Genomic DNA, 17,795 nt, shown 5'->3' with positions numbered 1-17,795 from the left:
CAACATCTGTGAACTGCAAAATGAGCTATTCCTTCCTGAGTGGACTGTGCAGGACCCTGAGGTTATAAACCCACATGTGGAAGGTGCTTTGTTTGGGACTGCCTCAAACTCCGCTGAAGAACAAATACGCCACACTATTACGTCCAACTTTGCAGCACTGGTACAATAGTGTTTAAGAATCAGCACAACATGTTTGGTGAATGAAAATGTTTTTATTTTGTATTCCACCTTTGATCTTTGGGTTCATTATTTATGTTTTTCCAAAAAAAACACATTGCCAGCAACTGTGTATATATGCATAAACAATGTAGAAAACACTGTAAACATGGTCTACTTTACGCACAAATGGGAATGTTATGCCTAGATTTGCAAACAAGTTTTTATTGGCATAAAAAAAAAAAAAACACTGGTAGGTTTGTAGATACAACACCATAAACCACAGTGTCCCTGCAGTATATTATCACTGTGTAAAAAATAAATAAAAAGTGCTTTAATGTAGACACTATACAAAACAGAACATAGAAAAAAATGAAAGAAGGCACAAACAGTTGTGCATAAACAATGACCACACTGTGGTTATTTAACAACAAATAACAACCAAAAAAAGCAATTCACTGTGTTTCACTGCAAATTGCGCAATACAGTAAACTCTGGGCTTGGCGCACTAGATGGTGCAGTATTTGGGGCATAGTATGGACCAGGATTAAATGATGAAAAACCCTGCTCAGGGGGGTATTGTGAGTTGTGGTGTTGGTTTGGTGCTCTTGAGGTATTGGTCATACGCTCATAGAACGCCATGTTCATTTGGTGCAATTCCCTGTGGCGGTCATACTGCTCTCTACTCATGCGTTCCTGCATTGTCATGACTTGGGAAAGGAATGCATCATGCATTTGGCGTTCTGCCTCTAGAAACCTGTCGAGCCTTGCATCCTCCTGTGCGGACATTGTAGCGTCCATCTCTCGGAGTTGGTCGACAAGGACATTTGACATGGCTTTAGCCACTTGCTCCGCTCTGTTCAATTTCTTCCTTCTAGGCGGTACGGTGTAAACTGTGAAGAGAAGAAATACAAAATGAGCGTATATAAAAATAGCAGCGTTAGCAAACATGTGTTTGTGGCATTAATCCACCTATACACTAGCTACTCTGCAACATTGAACTTTTTTTAAAAATGCAAAGCCCCCCTGCGTGGGGGCAGAAAATGCAAAGTGTGCCACCGTGCCAGCAGCGTGTTGAGCGCAGTGATCCTGCAAGGGGCTCATTAGCGCTCGCCACGCTGCCGCCACACTGGCCACTCATACTACGCACATAACCGGATGATTAACAATTGTGGATTTGTGCTATGAGTGTTAATTTCTAAACATGTACTTACTGTTTTTCTGTAAAGTTGGGGTGACGGCACTTTGTACAGTCCCACTGTCACTGGTCTGAGCATCCACGACGTCTTCAATGGTTGCAGTTATGCTGTCGTCGTTTCTGGATGTGTTTATGGACGGCTGGGATGATGTGTCGCTGTCCTCAGGTGTGTCGTCAATTAACAACGGTGATGATGGACAGACGTCACTGCTTGTCTGTGTCTCTTCTGGAGTGCCTTCTGTAGCAGTGTACTGTGAACTGGAAGACAGACTCACCGGACTGCATATAGCTGTGTTTCCAAAGATATTGGCGCACATGTCATAGTACTGCCAGTCGATACGGCCAACACCGCTCTTTTTCCTGTTGTTGTCATGCACCTTAAGGAAATGCTTTTTAAGAGTTTTCATTTTGTTTAACACTTGCTGCTGGGTGCGGATGATTCCCCTGGCTTGCAGCATCTTGGAGATGTTTTTATAAATGACTGCATCTTTGACTGTGCCTGTGATCTGCCTCATAATTTCCTCCTCTCCCCTAATGCTCAGCAACTCTCTCACCTCCTGGTCTGTCCAGGTCGCCATGCTGCCTTCCTCACACGCATCAAGGACGCTCCCCAGGGCTCTGAATGATGACATCATCTTTTCTGAGCCCATGAAAGCTCCAATCGGAGGCCTTTTAACAGTCCCGGGTAGTGAATCCCGGGACGGGCCCTTTCACACTACCCAGCTTCCCGGGACGGTCCCGGGTTCAACCCTGCTTTTGACCTGGGATGAAATCCCGGGATGCTCGTCCCTGGAAATTGTCCCTGTACCCATTTACACTGAGAAGAATCCCGGGATGATGCGCGTTCACGTGCAATATCCCGGGATTTTTCTGCGAGTGTAAAAGGGGTATAAGTGCCTCCAAAATGTAACCCCACCTTATTCCTAGATGTGGGCCACTAATATATGTTCGTGCCTCCACCCAAGCTATTTTATTGCAATATATGCAGTTAGGCTGCTTGGGTAACCTATTAGTTAATGAAAGGGCTTACTCAATGTTACTACTATAATATGTATATATATTTTCTTTACCTTACCAATTCATCGTTTCTTCTGTGCAGATTTCTCCAAACCGCATTACATAATATTATCCAGTCTAATTAATGGTAAGTATATAGTTTTATTACATTCCCTACTACTCATATGCATAAGTTCAAATATTTTGATAACACAGTCACCTTTCTTATCCTTTACTATATTCCCCAACACCTATACATATAAATATTGCATGCAATACAAAAAAATTGTTATTAACCTTACTTATTGAGTGACCCGGATACTCTTTAAGACTAAAAAGTTTGCGCAAGTCGGGGCCCATACAGTTATACAGTTGAATAGCAGTATAATGTTCCTGGGCTTATTCTCTGTTCATAAATATGAAACATCCTTTGTTCCTTAGTTGTGACTAATGCCAAATGTTACTCTAGTTTCAGATTGCAAATAACTCTTTCAGTCTGCAGTGGTCAGAGTAAAATTACATTTGTAACCACTTGTATCCAATAGACTAACTCTCACTATATAAATAGAGCTGATAATATGGCCAGTTGTTTGCTTAGTGAGAATTATTAACTGTTACTCTAGTTTAGTCTTTCAGTCTGAAGTGGTTAGACATTAGTATCCACTTGAGATATTTGAGTCACTTGTGTTAGACATAGTACTCCAACTGTATCAGCCAGTTTCTGTGCAATCTGTTTCCTTCTATTACTGATCCAATCAGCGTTAACTATATCCCACAATAGTGAGTTAACATAAGTTTTCACTGCAACTTTCCTTCAATGTCTTTCCTTATGTAACTCAAGATATTGAATTAATTTCTAGCCTTGTATTTTCCAATCCTTACTCATTTACATACTCTGTTTCATCTCCCTTTAATATATATATATATATCTATACGATTAAAATTTCCATATCCTTTAGTTCAGTCTCAATGTTCAACCATATATGTGTTATTCTTTCCTGGTATCGGATATAGCAATATAACGGCTAGTATATATTTGCAATATATAGCAACAGCTGATCTTCCTATTATTTAAAGTCATACAGCTGCAAGTCCAGATATCACTAAAAAAGATGTGTTGCTAGTTTCACTTATGTCCCGCCATGCAGCACTGGTATCTGCGATAAGTTAACTTAGGATCAGTGGTTTTATGCCTTAGGTGTAATTGATGTATTAGATGTAAATTTGGTTTCACTTACACCTCCAGTGGGATAGGATCAGTCTGACCTGTCTGGCTGGGCTTCCCCGACTCTATTCCTGCCTCTGTCCCTGGATACACTCTGAAGCTGCTGGGCTCCCTATTCTCCCTCTGTGCCTCGCCTCCTCATAGGATGCTGCATGAAGATGCCGCTGGCGGAGGGTCTCTCTCTCTCTACCTCCGTTGACCTGATGCGGTCAGGCTACTCCTTGCCCTGAAGAGGATGGCCTGTGACCATACTGAGAGCCGACGCTTCAGCGATGGGGCAATACTGTATTAGAGCCTCAGCCGCCGCTATGAATGTTACAGCGTTTACAGCTCTGTTTAGCGGCGGCGGTTATGAGGCTCCATCAGCATCACTATCCCAGCTCTATATGAGCCGCTCTCAGCCTTCTGCTGGCTCCAGCCAACAAGTCCTGTGTGGGCTATAACCTCCAAGCCTGTGCCACCACTGTGTTTACAGCAATTACAGCTCTCAGCAGCGACAGGCTTCAGGCAGGTAAGCGCTAACAGGAGGAACAGCAGACTGACTCGCCGCCGGCTGGGAGCGTCTTTTATACGCTCTCCTTTACCGGCACGCGAGTCTCCTCTCTGCACACGGCCCTTCCTCTTCACCGACACGCGAGCCACCTCTCTGCACACGGCCCCTTCTTTTACCGGCACGCGAGTCTTCTCTCTGCACACGGCCCCTTCTTTTACCGGCACGCGAGTCTCCTTTAATCACACCACCATCCAATACTGGCACGCGGATGCTAGCCAGCCAAACCCACACTGCCAACCCCACTGCCCTCATGGGTCCCTAGGTGCAGAACTAACCAAGTAAACGGAATAATATATTTACACACTTCACACCCCACTACCTCCCATACCATATATATATATATACACATGAATTAGGCATATATCATCTGCCCAAATAAATTAATACATACAAATATTCACTCCAATACCAATAAACTCACCATCAATTTTATTATATACAGAACAATTTATAGTTATGTTACACTTAATTGATTAATGTTGCTGAACACATGGCACAGGAGGAGAGGTGCCCCCCTTCAAAGCAGGGGCCCGCCGGCAGCTGACTCCGTTGCCTCCCAGAGTTCTGCCTCTGGTCCTAGTGTGTGGGGCCCTTTACTCTCTCTGCACATGTTATATCTCCCCCCCCCCTGCAGTGCATATTGTTTTGCCCATTTGCTAACAAATTTGCTGCTGCGATCAGATCTGAATTAGGCCCACAGTGGAGAAGTTGCCCTTAACAACCAATCAGATCCTGTCATTTACAGACTGCTCTATATAAATGATATTTAGAGATTAATTACTACTGTATGTGCAACTTCTCCACTAAAAGTTCAACACATTTCCCATGCAGTCATTCAGATTCTAATGTTCTGCTGATATGAACCACTAAATACATTTCTAAGTATGTCCACTGGGTGATTCCTTGTTCAACTGCATCAATACATTTTAAAGTCTCCCTACAGAAAAGTATACCTTTCCTCCCAATTTACCATAGGTAATTCCTTAAATGGGAGGTTTATGGGGAGGGAGACCACAACACCTCCATATATCCAGGGCAGTACGGATGGTGTAATGGTTAGCATTGCTGCTTCACAGCACTGAGGTCATGGGTTCGATTCCCACCATGGCTCTGTATATTCTTCCCGTACTTGCATGGGTTTCCTCCGGGTACTCCGGTTTCCTCCCACAATCCAAAAATATACTGGTAGGTCAATTAGATCCCAACAAAATTAACCCTAGCGTGAATGTGTCTGTGTGTACATGTGATAGGGAATATAGATTGTAAGCTCCACTGGGGCAGGGACTGATGTGAATGGGCAAATATTCTCTGTACAGCGCTGCAGAATATGTGTGCGCTATATAAATAACTGGTAATAATAATAATATTTCCAATAGCCCTCCTTAGAATCAGAGAGCTGAGTGCTGGACTGTTGGAGACTTCAGCGTACTGGCATATCTGCATACCTCCCAACATTTAAGAGAAGGAAAGAGGGACATCTTCACGTGCGAAAATGGGCATGGCCTGCTGAAAAGGGGGCATGCGCACAGCGTGACAGAGTCTCCCAACTGCCCCCATCCCCACTGCGACCCGCGGGTGGGACAGCGGGACAGTCCAAAAAATGGGACTGTCCCACGAAAATCGGGACAGTTGGGAGGTACAGTATGTATCTGTAATGTGTTCACGTAAAATGGTCAGTGTGCATATCACCACAGGACTCTGGAGAGCTTCAGAAGTTTTTCTTTACTACCTGCAAGTCTGCAAGTTACTACCTGCGCATCGGACAACAGTAACAGGCATCGGCGCCTAGTGACGGGGTGGTGTGATAAATCAGAATGCATGGGTGTTCGCTAGGTCATTGACAGGAAGAGGCCGTTTGTGATTGGCAACTGACTGTTTTCCAGTAGTGTCTGTAAAAACACAGGCGGGCTTAGGCGTTTTCAGGGAGGGTGTCTGACATCAGCTCAGGCCCCGATCCGCAGGAATCAATCACGGGAAGACTAAGTCCTGGGTGTTAGGATATGGTGCGCGCTGTACCTGTCTCCTTCTGTGTATTAGGCTATGGGTGCAACCCCTAGTGTTAGACCTCTAGTGCCAGGAGTCACTCAAAGGCAGAGTTATATGATGTAAGTTCCTGTTCCTCCATCTCAGAGAGAGAGTGAGGAGAGTGTGACACACAGAGCCTGAGAGGCTGATTCAGACCTGATTGCTGCAGCGGGACTGAAATGTGCATGCTCCGGCACTGCAATCTGCCGACGCATGCCAGATATGCTATTGGCATCTCAGCTCAGCGATCGGCTCTGCCTGATTGACAGTCAGAGGTATTTGTTGGGTGGGAGGGGGCACATTTTGGGGCAACACAGGCATGCCCGGACCATGCGGGAGGTGGGCCATGGTGGCTGCATGATGTCAGACGCAGCCAATGTGACCCAGACAGCGATGAGTAGCTCCCAGCCTGCGCGCAGGAGCTGCGCTGGTAGGGAGGTACTTGTCAAGTACAAAGGCATTGCTGTTGTGCGATGCTTTTGTACTTGTGCAGGGGGTAGGGCCAGACATGCAGGGCAGACTAGCCCTTTGATGGGCGTCCACCCGCATGTCTGAGTAACTGATCATAGCCGTGTGCTACGATCAGGTCTGAACTAGGCCCTGAGAGACAGAGTCCTGATGTACAAGTGTGCAGAGCTGAGACTGGGGGCAGATCTCAGCTACAGAGACTCACAATGTTCCAGTGCATGCATCATCTTCTCTACAGCTTATGTCAGACTGCACGGCTGCTTCACCAACAGACCTCTCCTGATAAGTACCATTACCTAATGCTGTTCCCTTGTGTGATATATGGGCTCCTGATTACTGCTATCTGTTTTACATCTGAGTCACCTGTGTACACTAAATAAACCTGCATTACTGTTTAAGTCACAAAGTGTGTTGACTGATGTCACTGCACCAGATAGCCCAGAACACTCCACCGGAACAGAATGGTGTGAGTGAGCAGGCAAACCGCACAATTGTTGAGCGAGTATGGACTATGTTAAGTGATGCTGGCCTGGAAAATAAGTTTTGGGAAGAAGCAGTATCTACTGCAGTATACCTAAAGAATCGTGCACCTACAGTGGCCATCAAAGGTAAAACGCCACTGGAGGCATGGTCCAGGAAAAGGCCAAGCATCAGTCATCTTTGTGTCTTTGGGAGCAAAGGTTTTGCACATTTACCAAAGGAGAAAGGGGGTCATTCTGAGTTGATCGTAGCTGTGCTAAATTTAGCACAGCTACGATCATGTTCCCAGACATGTGGGGGGACACCCAGCACAGGGCTAGCCCACCTCGCATGTCTGTTCGGCCTCCCCCCTGCACAAGTACAAAAGCATCTCACAGCTGCGATGCTTTTGTACTTGTTGAGTAACTCCCAGCCAGCGCAGCTCCAGCGGCTGACTGGGAGTTGCTCGTCACTGCCCCTGGTCGCAGCGGCTGCATGTGACGTCACGCAGCCACTGCGGACCGCCTCCCCCCCACGCGGTCCTGCGTTGGCCGGAAAGCACCCCCAAAACTGCAGCCAAACGCAACGGTGCAGCCCCCTCCCGCCCAGCGACCGCCTCTGCCAGTCAATCAGGCAGAGGCGATCGCTAGGGAACGACGGCCTTCGGCCAACCAGCATGCACCAGCGCACTGTGGCACATGCGCAGTTCCGACCTGATCACTGCGCTGCAAACAACTGCAGCGACCGATCGGGTCAAAATGACCCCCAAAAAGAGAAAGCTAGATCCAAAATCCATATAATGTATAATGCTCGGATACTGCGATGAAAGCAAAGGATACAGACTTTGGGATGTTACATTTAAACGTATTTTTAAATACAGAGATGTGGTATTCTACGAGGCAGCACCACTAACTGGAGCAGTGGAGCAACTACAAAATGTATTATTTGATGTACAGGCAGCAGAAAGCGTGTATGAATCTGAGAGTGTCAAAGCAGACCACAAGTCAGAGAACAGAAGATCCATGAGGAGCAACAAAGGTATTCCAGCCAAGAAATACAGTGAGGTGTATGCAAATATAGCTTACTGTGAACCTCAAAATATACAGGAAGCAAAGTCAAGCAGTTATTGGACAGAGTGGAAGTCAGCAATTGATACAGAACTGTCAGTATTAAATGATAACAGTAAGCTGTTTTTGATTCCGCATTTCTTAATGGAGAATTGGTTGAGGAAATTTATATGGAACCACCTGAACATTATGATATGGACATATTCCAAACTGGGAAAGTTTGTCTCTTAAAGAAGTCGCTATATGGCCTCAAGCAAAGTGGTCATTGCTGGTATGTAAAGTTGGATGCAGAATTACTAGAAATTAACTTTGTTAGGCCAGAGACTGATCACTGCCTATAACACAAAACCATCAAAGAAAAGTTGTTCATCATAGCTGTCTATGTGGATGATTTACTTTTGGCAGGTCAAGAAGATCACATCACTGATGTCAAGCAGCAGCTTAAACAAAGATTCAAGTTGAAAGATCTAGGCCCTGCAAATCATCTATTAGGTATGAACATTGTATAAAACCTGCAAGAGGGAACTGTTACAATTGACCAACAAACATACATTGAGGCAATAATTTCCAAGTACGGAATGACAGATGCAAACCAGTAAGTACTCCCATTGATAAAAGTACAAAGATGGTCAAGGCTATGAGATAGAGAAAAGGCAAGAAATCCCTTATCAAAATGCCATTGGTAGTTTGATGTATGCAATCATTGGGACACATCCAGACATCACACATGCAGTGAGTCGGGCAAGCAAGTTCGCAAATAATCCTGAGAGACAACACTGGATTGCAGTAAAGAAAATACTAAGGTACCTCAAAGGTACAAGTTCACTAAAGCTGAAATTTACAAGATCATCAGATACCAAAAGATACCAGTGTTGGAGATAAGCCTCCTCTAGCAAGTCCCTTCAATTGTCTGTACGATACCGGTTGGTTACCAATGCACTGGGAATCCCAGGAAGCAGACAACACACGCAGTTATGTCCACAAAATGAGACTGAGGCTACTTTATTCAGCATGACATTATATAGGGAAAAAAGGTACTTGCATGAACACTTGATACACGTCACAAAGTATACCAAAATGCATCTCTTCCCAGAAACTCCCTCTAGCTAACCCCCTCCGTTGTGTCCTTCAAGAGAAGTCTAAACACAGGGTAACTGTCTAATATATTTTCAAGACTATAGCTACGACCTTGCTTCGCACAGAAAGTACTAACTATGAAATGTCAGCATTATTATGATTTATCCAGCAAAGCATACTTCTTATTCACTACATCATGGCTGCTACTTAACAAAATGGCTGATACTGCTTAAGCTCAATACATCTATCTCCCTCAGTCCCTCCTTTTCATAATAAAATGACATTACAGTTGATAATAATATGACATTACAGTTGAGCAACAAGGCATCACACAAACTCTACCTACAAGAGACTAAGCAGTCTAGCTATAATGGTGCTAAAGGTTATATTCCCGTAGGATCGTGCTTGTGTTAGGGTCTCCTGCCCTGTGCTGCCACGTCGTCATGGCAACCGGGAGACAAGTGCTAGCGGAGTAACCTGAGCGCAGCTGATACTCCGGTTCGGGTCTTTTGCTGTGCAGTGGTTACAGGCATGGGATCCGGTGCTGGTTTTTGTGCTCACAGTCTGTGAGGTCTGAGGGGGCGTGGACAGCACCTGCTTTATGAGGCCTCTTCTCAGGTTAAGCAGATGCTGCTGAATCTTTGTTGGTTAGTCAGTTCCTGAAAGTTAGCCAGTACTGTGTAGCTTTGTATTTTGTTGTTGCTTACTGCAAATAGGCCTGGGCATTTGGTACTACACTCTGCCAATCCAGACCTAGCAGTAAGACTGGAGTCAGTCATTTAGCCTGCTGAGGTTCTTTTTCTTATCCTGTGAACCCAGCAGGTTTGTGGCTGTACTTTCAGACCTGCCTGCATAACCCTCTCTCACTGTGCAGGGCGTCCATGTGTCAGTTTAGTGGCAGTAAACTGAACCTGGGCCCTGCAAGTGAGAATTAGGATTGTGGAGACTCTCCTTGTGTCTATTATTCCATCTCTGACCAAGGAGTTTACTGCCACACCCGTTGGTAACCCTTTAGGGTTTTGCTGTTGCCCTTAGCAACAGCATTTCGGGTTCTCTACGTATTAAAACACAACATCTTGCTTTTTCCATCTGAGCATTTCTAATACTAGGGAGACACCCAGTTTCTTAGCCTCTGGGCTTCTCTGTTCACTCTGTGTTGGTTTTGTTACCCTATCACCTTCTGTGTACGTTATGTCATATTTCCCAGTCTGTCTGTGAGTTCATTTGTTTTGCATCCCTCTCTGTTCAGACACCAGTACATTCCTGCAGGCACTGGTGTGTATAACAGTTCAAACACCAGTACATTCCTGCAGGCACTGGTGTGCATAACATATTCAGCAGCCCAATACTCCTGTTGAAATTTTGTGGGAATATGGAGCATACCCCTCAAAATACGTTGCAACAGGTGGTCGATCAGGTGCAGGTCCTGACTCGTCAATTTAATGATTTGTCCATTAAAATGCACACCTCCCAGGCCGCTGGCGGAGCTCCCGCAGCAGCAGCACCTTCAGGGGTTAAGGAGCCGAAAGTAAATCTTCCGGATCGTTTTTCTGGAGATCGCTCGCAGTTCTTTTGTTTCAAGGAGAGCTGCAAGTTATATTTCCAGCTTAGGCCTCAGTCTTCTGGGTCAGAGATTCAGCGGGTGGGCATAGTGATTTCCTTGCTACAAGGAGACCCACAGGTCTGGGCATATGGGTTGCAGCCTGACTGTCCGTCGCTTAAAAGTGTTGATTTTTTTTTACGGCACTGGGCATGTTGTATGATGACCCTGACAAGACGGCCTCAGCCGAGGCTCAGATTTCGATCCTTAAGCAAGGGCGAAGGCCAGTTGAGGTTTACTGTACGGAGTTTCGGAGGTTGGCCCATGATACCCAGTGGAATGACCCAGCCCTGAGACACCAGTACCGAAGAGGTCTTTCTAACCAGATAAAAGACCAACTGGTACAATATCCCTTGCCTGATAGCTTGGATCAGCTCATGCAGTTATCCATCCGGGTGGATAGACGGCTGAGAGAGCGTAGGCTTGAAAGGGAGACCGAGGTTTCCTTCTTTCCCAAGGGAACCTCAGACTCTGAGGAATTTTCCGAGGAGCCTATGCAGATTGGGGCTACCCGCCTCTCCTCGCGTGAGAAGACGCGGAGGAGACAGCAGGGGTTGTGTTTGTACTGTGGGAATAAGGGTCATGTGGTAGTCTCATGCCCAGAAAAGCCAGAAAACTTCAGGGCCTGAGGGTGATGGGAAATATCCTGTCAGGCCAGAAGTCAGAATTTCCCAAGAAGACTTTTATCATTCCGGTGACCTTGAAGATCCTCGGTCAAACTGTCAAGACTGAGGCCTTTGTGGACAGTGGGGCCGACGGGCTTTTTATGGACCGCCAATTCGCCCTGAAACACTCTGTTTCCTTAGTACCCTTGGCGTCGGAAATTGAGATTTGTGGGTTAAACGGGGAACCATTATCCCAGGGTAAAATTACCTCTTGCACTAGCCAGATTTCTTTGTTTATTGGAGCCACACACTCTGAAAAATTGTCCTTTTATGTGACTGTCTGTACTTTTGCCCCATTGGTGTTGGGGTTACCCTGGTTAAGGGCCCACAATCCTCAATTTGACTGGGTCTCTGGGGAGATTCTTAGTTGGGGTACTGATTGTTTAAGGAGTTGCTTGAGCCTTCCAGTCAGGCTCTCGCAGCTAGGTTTGCCAGGATTGCCAGGGTGTTATGCAGATTTTGCGGACGTGTTCTCCAAAAAAGTTGCAGAGGTACTACCTCCCCATCGCCCCTATGACTGTGCCATTGATTTGTTGCCGAATGCTAAGCTTCCCAAGAGCAGGTTGTACTCCCTGTCACGTCCTGAGACTCAGGCTATGGCAGAGTACATTCAGGAGAACTTGGCTAAAGGATTTATCAGACCTTCACAGTCTCCAGTTGGGTCGGGGTTCTTCTTCGTGGGTAAAAAGGACGGTTCATTGCGACCCTGCATCGACTTCAGGGAATTGAACCGTATCACGATTAAAAACTCATACCCACTGCCTCTCATTTCGGTCTTGTTTGACCAGCTTCGTACTGCCACCATTTTTTCTAAGATTGACCTACGCGGTGCGTACAATCTAATCCGAATAAGAGAGGGGGATGAATGGAAGACTGCCTTTAATACCCACTCAGGGCATTATGAATATTTGGTGATGCCTTTTGGGCTCTGTAATGCCCCGGCAGTCTTCCAGGATTTCATGAACGATGTGCTCAGGGAATATTTGGATAGATTCTTAGTTGTATACTTAGATGACATCCTAATCTTCTCCCATTCCCTGGAGGAACATCGGAAGCATGTACGCTTAGTCCTCCAGAAACTCAGAGACCACCGGCTTGGGGCGAAGCTGGAGAAGTGCGAATTTGAAGTTCAGCAAATCGCATTTCTAGGATATATTATCTCCCCAGAAGGTTTCCAAATGGAGGGTTCCAAGGTACAGGCAGTCCTGGATTGGGTGCAGCCCACTAGTTTGAAGGCGCTTCAGCGTTTCCTGGGCTTTGCAAATTTTTATAGACGATTTATCGCTGGATTTTCGTCTATAGTGGCGCCCTTGGTGGCACTCACTAAGAAAGGGGCGGATGTTGCTCACTGGTCTCGTGAGGCCAAAGCGGCTTTTGCCCGTCTCAAAAGGGCATTTGTCTCGGCCAAGGTGCTGCGACACCCAGATCCAGAGCGTCCTTTTGTGGTGGAGGTGGATGCCTCTGAGATGGGTATTGGGGCAGTGCTCTCTCAGATGGGAGTGTCTGATAATCGCCTTCATCCCTGTGCTTACTTTTCCCGTAAATTTTCGCCTGCCGAGATGAATTATGACGTGGGTAACCGGGAATTGTTGGCTATTAAGGATGCACTCGAGGAGTGGAGACACTGGCTTGAGGGGGCTAAGTTTGTGGTCTCAATTCTCACCGACCATAAGAATTTGGCATATTTAGAGTCAGCGAAGCGTCTCAATGCCAGGCAGGCACGATGGGCTTTGTTTTTTGCTCGCTTTAATTTTTTGATAACATATCGCCCTGGGTCAAAAAACATCAAGGCTGATGCGCTCTCGCGGAGTTTTGCTCCAATCCAGGAGACCACCGAGGAGCCGTTGCCCATTGTTTCCCCATCATGTATTAAAGTGGGCATTACCCAGGACCTCTTGTCATTAGTCCTTAGAGCACAGGAGCAGGCTCCTCCAGACCTTCCGGTAGGTCTTTTGTTTGTGCCTCCTAGGTTAAGACAGCGAGTGTTCCTGGAATTCCATGCCAAGAAGTCGGCAGGTCACCCGGGTATTGCCAGAACTCGGGAGTTGCTATCTAGGGCGGTGTGGTGGCCCTCGGTGGCTAAGGATGTGGATCAGTGGGTTCGGGCATGTGACATCTGTGCCCGAAATAAGACTCCTAGAGGGGTTCCTGTTGGCCCATTACATCCACTCTCTATTCCATCTAAGCCATGGACCCACATTTCAATGGATTTTGTTGTGGACTTGCCCAAATCCTCTGGGATGACAGCCATCTGGGTTGTCGTTGACAGGTTTTCGAAGATGGCGCACTTCGTTCCACTGGTTGGGCTGCCATCGGCCAGACGCCTGTCTGAATTATTTATGCTGCATGTTGTGCGCCTCCACGGGTTGCCACTTGATGTGGTCTCTGACCGCGGATCCCAGTTTGTGGCCAAATTCTGGAGGGCATTTTGTTCCGATCTCCAGATTTCTGTCAGCTTGTCGTCAGGTTACTATCCGCAGTCTAATGGGCAGACTGAAAGGGTGAACCAGACCTTGGAGCAGTTCCTCAGGTGTTATGTCTCCAAGTGTCAGACTGACTGGGTTGCTCATCTGTCAATGGCGGAGTTTGCCTATAACAACGCGGCTCACTCTGCTACAGGGATCTCTCCCTTCCTTTGTGTGTATGGGCATCATCCTAAGGCCAATTCTTTTGACCCCCTGGACTCCACGCCTGGTGGTTCCTCTGTGGTTTCGGTCCTTAGAGGTATTTGGAGGAAAGTGAAGAAAGCCCTTGTGTCTGTGTCATTAGTGACCAAAAGGGTTTTTGATAAGCGGAAAAGACCCTGCAGCTTCAAATTAGGAGACTTCGTCTGGTTGTCTACCAAGAATTTGAAGTTGAAACAGCCATCTCATAAGTTAGGCCCCCGGTTCATCGGCCCTTATAAGATCACCAGGGTTATCAATCTGGTGGCATTTCAGTTAGATCTGCCCCGTTCTTTGGGTATCAATAAAACATTTCATTGTTCCCTTTTAAAACGGGCGATTAGTAATCCTTCTTCCAGAGGAAGACCTTCCCCTCTTCTGATACGTGGCCAGAGGGAGTTTGTTGTTGAAAGGATTCTTGACTCCAAGATGGTTCGGGGTCGGCTGTCATTTTTGGTGCACTGGAAGGGATATGGCCCGGAGGAGCGGTCGTGGGTGCGCAGTTGTGATCTTCATGCCCCCAGACTGATACGCTCTTTCTTCTCGCAGTTCCCCGATAAACCCGGTGGTAGGGGTTCTTTGACCCCTCGTCAGAGGGGGGGTACTGTTAGGGTCTCCTGCCCTGTGCTGCCACGTCGTCATGGCAACCGGGAGACAAGTGCTAGCGGAGTAACCTGAGCGCAGCTGATACTCCGGTTCGGGTCTTTTGCTGTGCAGTGGTTACAGGCATGGGATCCGGTGCTGGTTTTTGTGCTCACAGTCTGTGAGGTCTGAGGGGGGCGTGGACAGCACCTGCTTTATGAGGCCTCTTCTCAGGTTAAGCAGATGCTGCTGAATCTTTGTTGGTTAGTCAGTTCCTGAAAGTTAGCCAGTACTGTGTAGCTTTGTATTTTGTTGTTGCTTACTGCAAATAGGCCTGGGCATTTGGTACTACACTCTGCCAATCCAGACCTTAGCAGTAAGACTGGAGTCAGTCGTTTAGCCTGCTGAGGTTCTTTTGCTATCCTGTGAACCCAGCAGGTTTGTGGCTGTACTTTCAGACCTGCCTGCATAACCCTCTCTCACTGTGCAGGGCGTCCATGTGTCAGTTTAGTGGCAGTAAGCTGAACCTGGGCCCTGCAAGTGAGAATTAGGATTGTGGAGACTCTCCTTGTGTCTATTATTCCATCTCTGACCAAGGAGTTTACTGCCACACCCGTTGGTAACCCTTTAGGGTTTTGCTGTTGCCCTTAGCAACAGCATTTCGGGTTCTCTACGTATTAAAACACAACATCTTGCTTTTTCCATCTGAGCATTTCTAATACTAGGGAGACACCCAGTTTCTTAGCCTCTGGGCTTCTCTGTTCACTCTGTGTTGGTTTTGTTACCCTATCACCTTCTGTGTACGTTATGTCATATTTCCCAGTCTGTCTGTGAGTTCATTTGTTTTGCATCCCTCTCTGTTCAGACACCAGTACATTCCTGCAGGCACTGGTGTGTATAACAGTTCAAACACCAGTACATTCCTGCAGGCACTGGTGTGCATAACAGCTTGTCACTCTATCCCACGGAAAGTAAAGAATCGTTCACATCATATCCATTAAGGTAGACTGCTCACGGCTCCTTCTTGCCAAGCTCTTCTGTAGTTTCTTAAACTTGGAGGATTCGAGTCTTGAGATTATAGACTTTTTGCAAGCTGAAAAAAACAAAATAGTATCTTAAGACACAAATATATGCAAATTGCTAAGCCAACAATTTTCAATAAGAACATTAAAATCCCAACAATCCATCCTCTGATTCCGCTAAACCAATTGGCTGCATTCAGCCATGATAACCATCCTGCTCCAACTACATCATATTCAGGGTCATTATACTTTTCTCTAAACGCATCCTTAAGTTCTTGTATCTTATTTAACTGGTCTTCTATGGCCTCTTCTATAGAGGTGGCTAGTCCCATTTTCTTATACCATGGAATGTAAATGAGATCATGGGCATGAGTTTTGCTCTTTTTCAGTTCCTTTTTTTTCTAAGGGATTGAAATGGGTTGGGGTATCCTCTATCTCTGGATTATCTATTGCTCTAATCGCAGTTAGCACTTTCCCTAGGGTGCAGGTACCCTGTCCCCCATATCCACATGTAAGCCTTTTTACCACATAGAAAGTATATGTGAGTATGTTTGCTTATCCAAACTTAACTTGGGCCTGTTTGCAGTGGGATGCATGTACCCAAACCTCTCTCTCCTTGACCTTCACGGAAGTGGGCGTAGTCAACAGCACTTGGTATGGACCGTCAAATCTGAGCTCAAGTGACTTCCTCACGTGTCTTTTGAGGTACACCCCAGTGTCGGACTGGGGCATGTAGGGCCCACCGAGGGAATGCAGTGGTAGGGGCCCATGTTTAGAGGTGTGGCCAGTCTGCAGAGGGGGTGAGGCCTGCCACCTCATTGGTTTGACCAACGATTAGAGAGTGCAATGCTTGGGCCCTTTCATAAATATATACAGTAAATTCAGTTGCTACATGCATGATAATGTACCAGATTACTTAGCAGCAATGCACTCTAGAAAATTCACTATAGTCCAGTATAAGGTAACATATGTATAATGTATAATTCAAATGCACAGTCTGGAATCTGATCCTTAGAGCAGGAGGAGGACCCCCAGGAAGTGGGGCCCACTGGTATTTTCCCCTGTACCCCTGTGGCCCAGTCCAAGCCTGGGTACACCCAATCTCCTGGTTAAAGCTTGTGGGGATTGAGATCTGCACCTGAGTCTGGGAGAGAGGCAAAAGCTAGAGAATGCAAAGATGTTAGTTTCTCAGCAAGAATTTTCACATATGCAGTCAAATCACCATGCTTATGATGTAATTCTTGTGGATAATAACATCCTAGCTTAGGTATGCTACCAAACAAGATTTCATAAGGTGAATAACCTGTAGTCTTACTGGGTGTGGTTCTAATACTTAACAAGGCTGTAGGCAAACACTCTAACCAATTTTTCCCAGTGTCCTGCATAGCTTTCTGTATCTTAAGCTTGAGAGTTCCATTATATTTTTCCACTAGACCACTTGCTTATGGCCCATACAAGGCCTGCTGTATCCCCATATCTTGCATGATATGAGTCATTACCTCTCCTGTGAAATGGGTACCCCTATCTGATTCAATAGTCTCTGGTACTCCATGTCTACAGCTAACTTCTGACAAGAGTTTCTAGCTGTGTTTCTGGCTGTTGCTTTGGCAACTGGCCAAGCCTCGATCCATTTACTAAAAGTGTCCAAACATACCAGAACATACTCATAGGCACCCACCTTGGGCATCTGGATATAGTCAATTTGCAGTCTTTGAAATGGGAAGTAGCTTTTGGGGATTGCACCAAGGGTTGTCCTGACCTTTTTCCCTGGATTGGAAATTGCACATATCCAACAGGCCTGTACAAATTTGGCTGCAGCTTGGTAGAATCCTGGAGCTACCCATCTTTCTGCGAATATGTTTCCCATCTGGTCTTTTCCGAAGTGTGTGAGTCCATGGCTGACCTGGCACATGGGTGGATACAAACTTCTTGGCAGACATAATCTGTGTCCTTCCTTCCATAGGCCAGTTTCTTCTTCTTGCTTGGCCCCTCTTTTCTCCGAAGAGGCCTTTTCTTCAGGTCCAGCTTGTTCCTGAAGT

The sequence above is a fragment of the Pseudophryne corroboree genome, chromosome 10, assembly GCF_028390025.1.
Source record: "Pseudophryne corroboree isolate aPseCor3 chromosome 10, aPseCor3.hap2, whole genome shotgun sequence".
Lineage (NCBI taxonomy): Eukaryota > Metazoa > Chordata > Amphibia > Anura > Myobatrachidae > Pseudophryne > Pseudophryne corroboree.
This window is presented reverse-complemented; position numbering follows the sequence as displayed.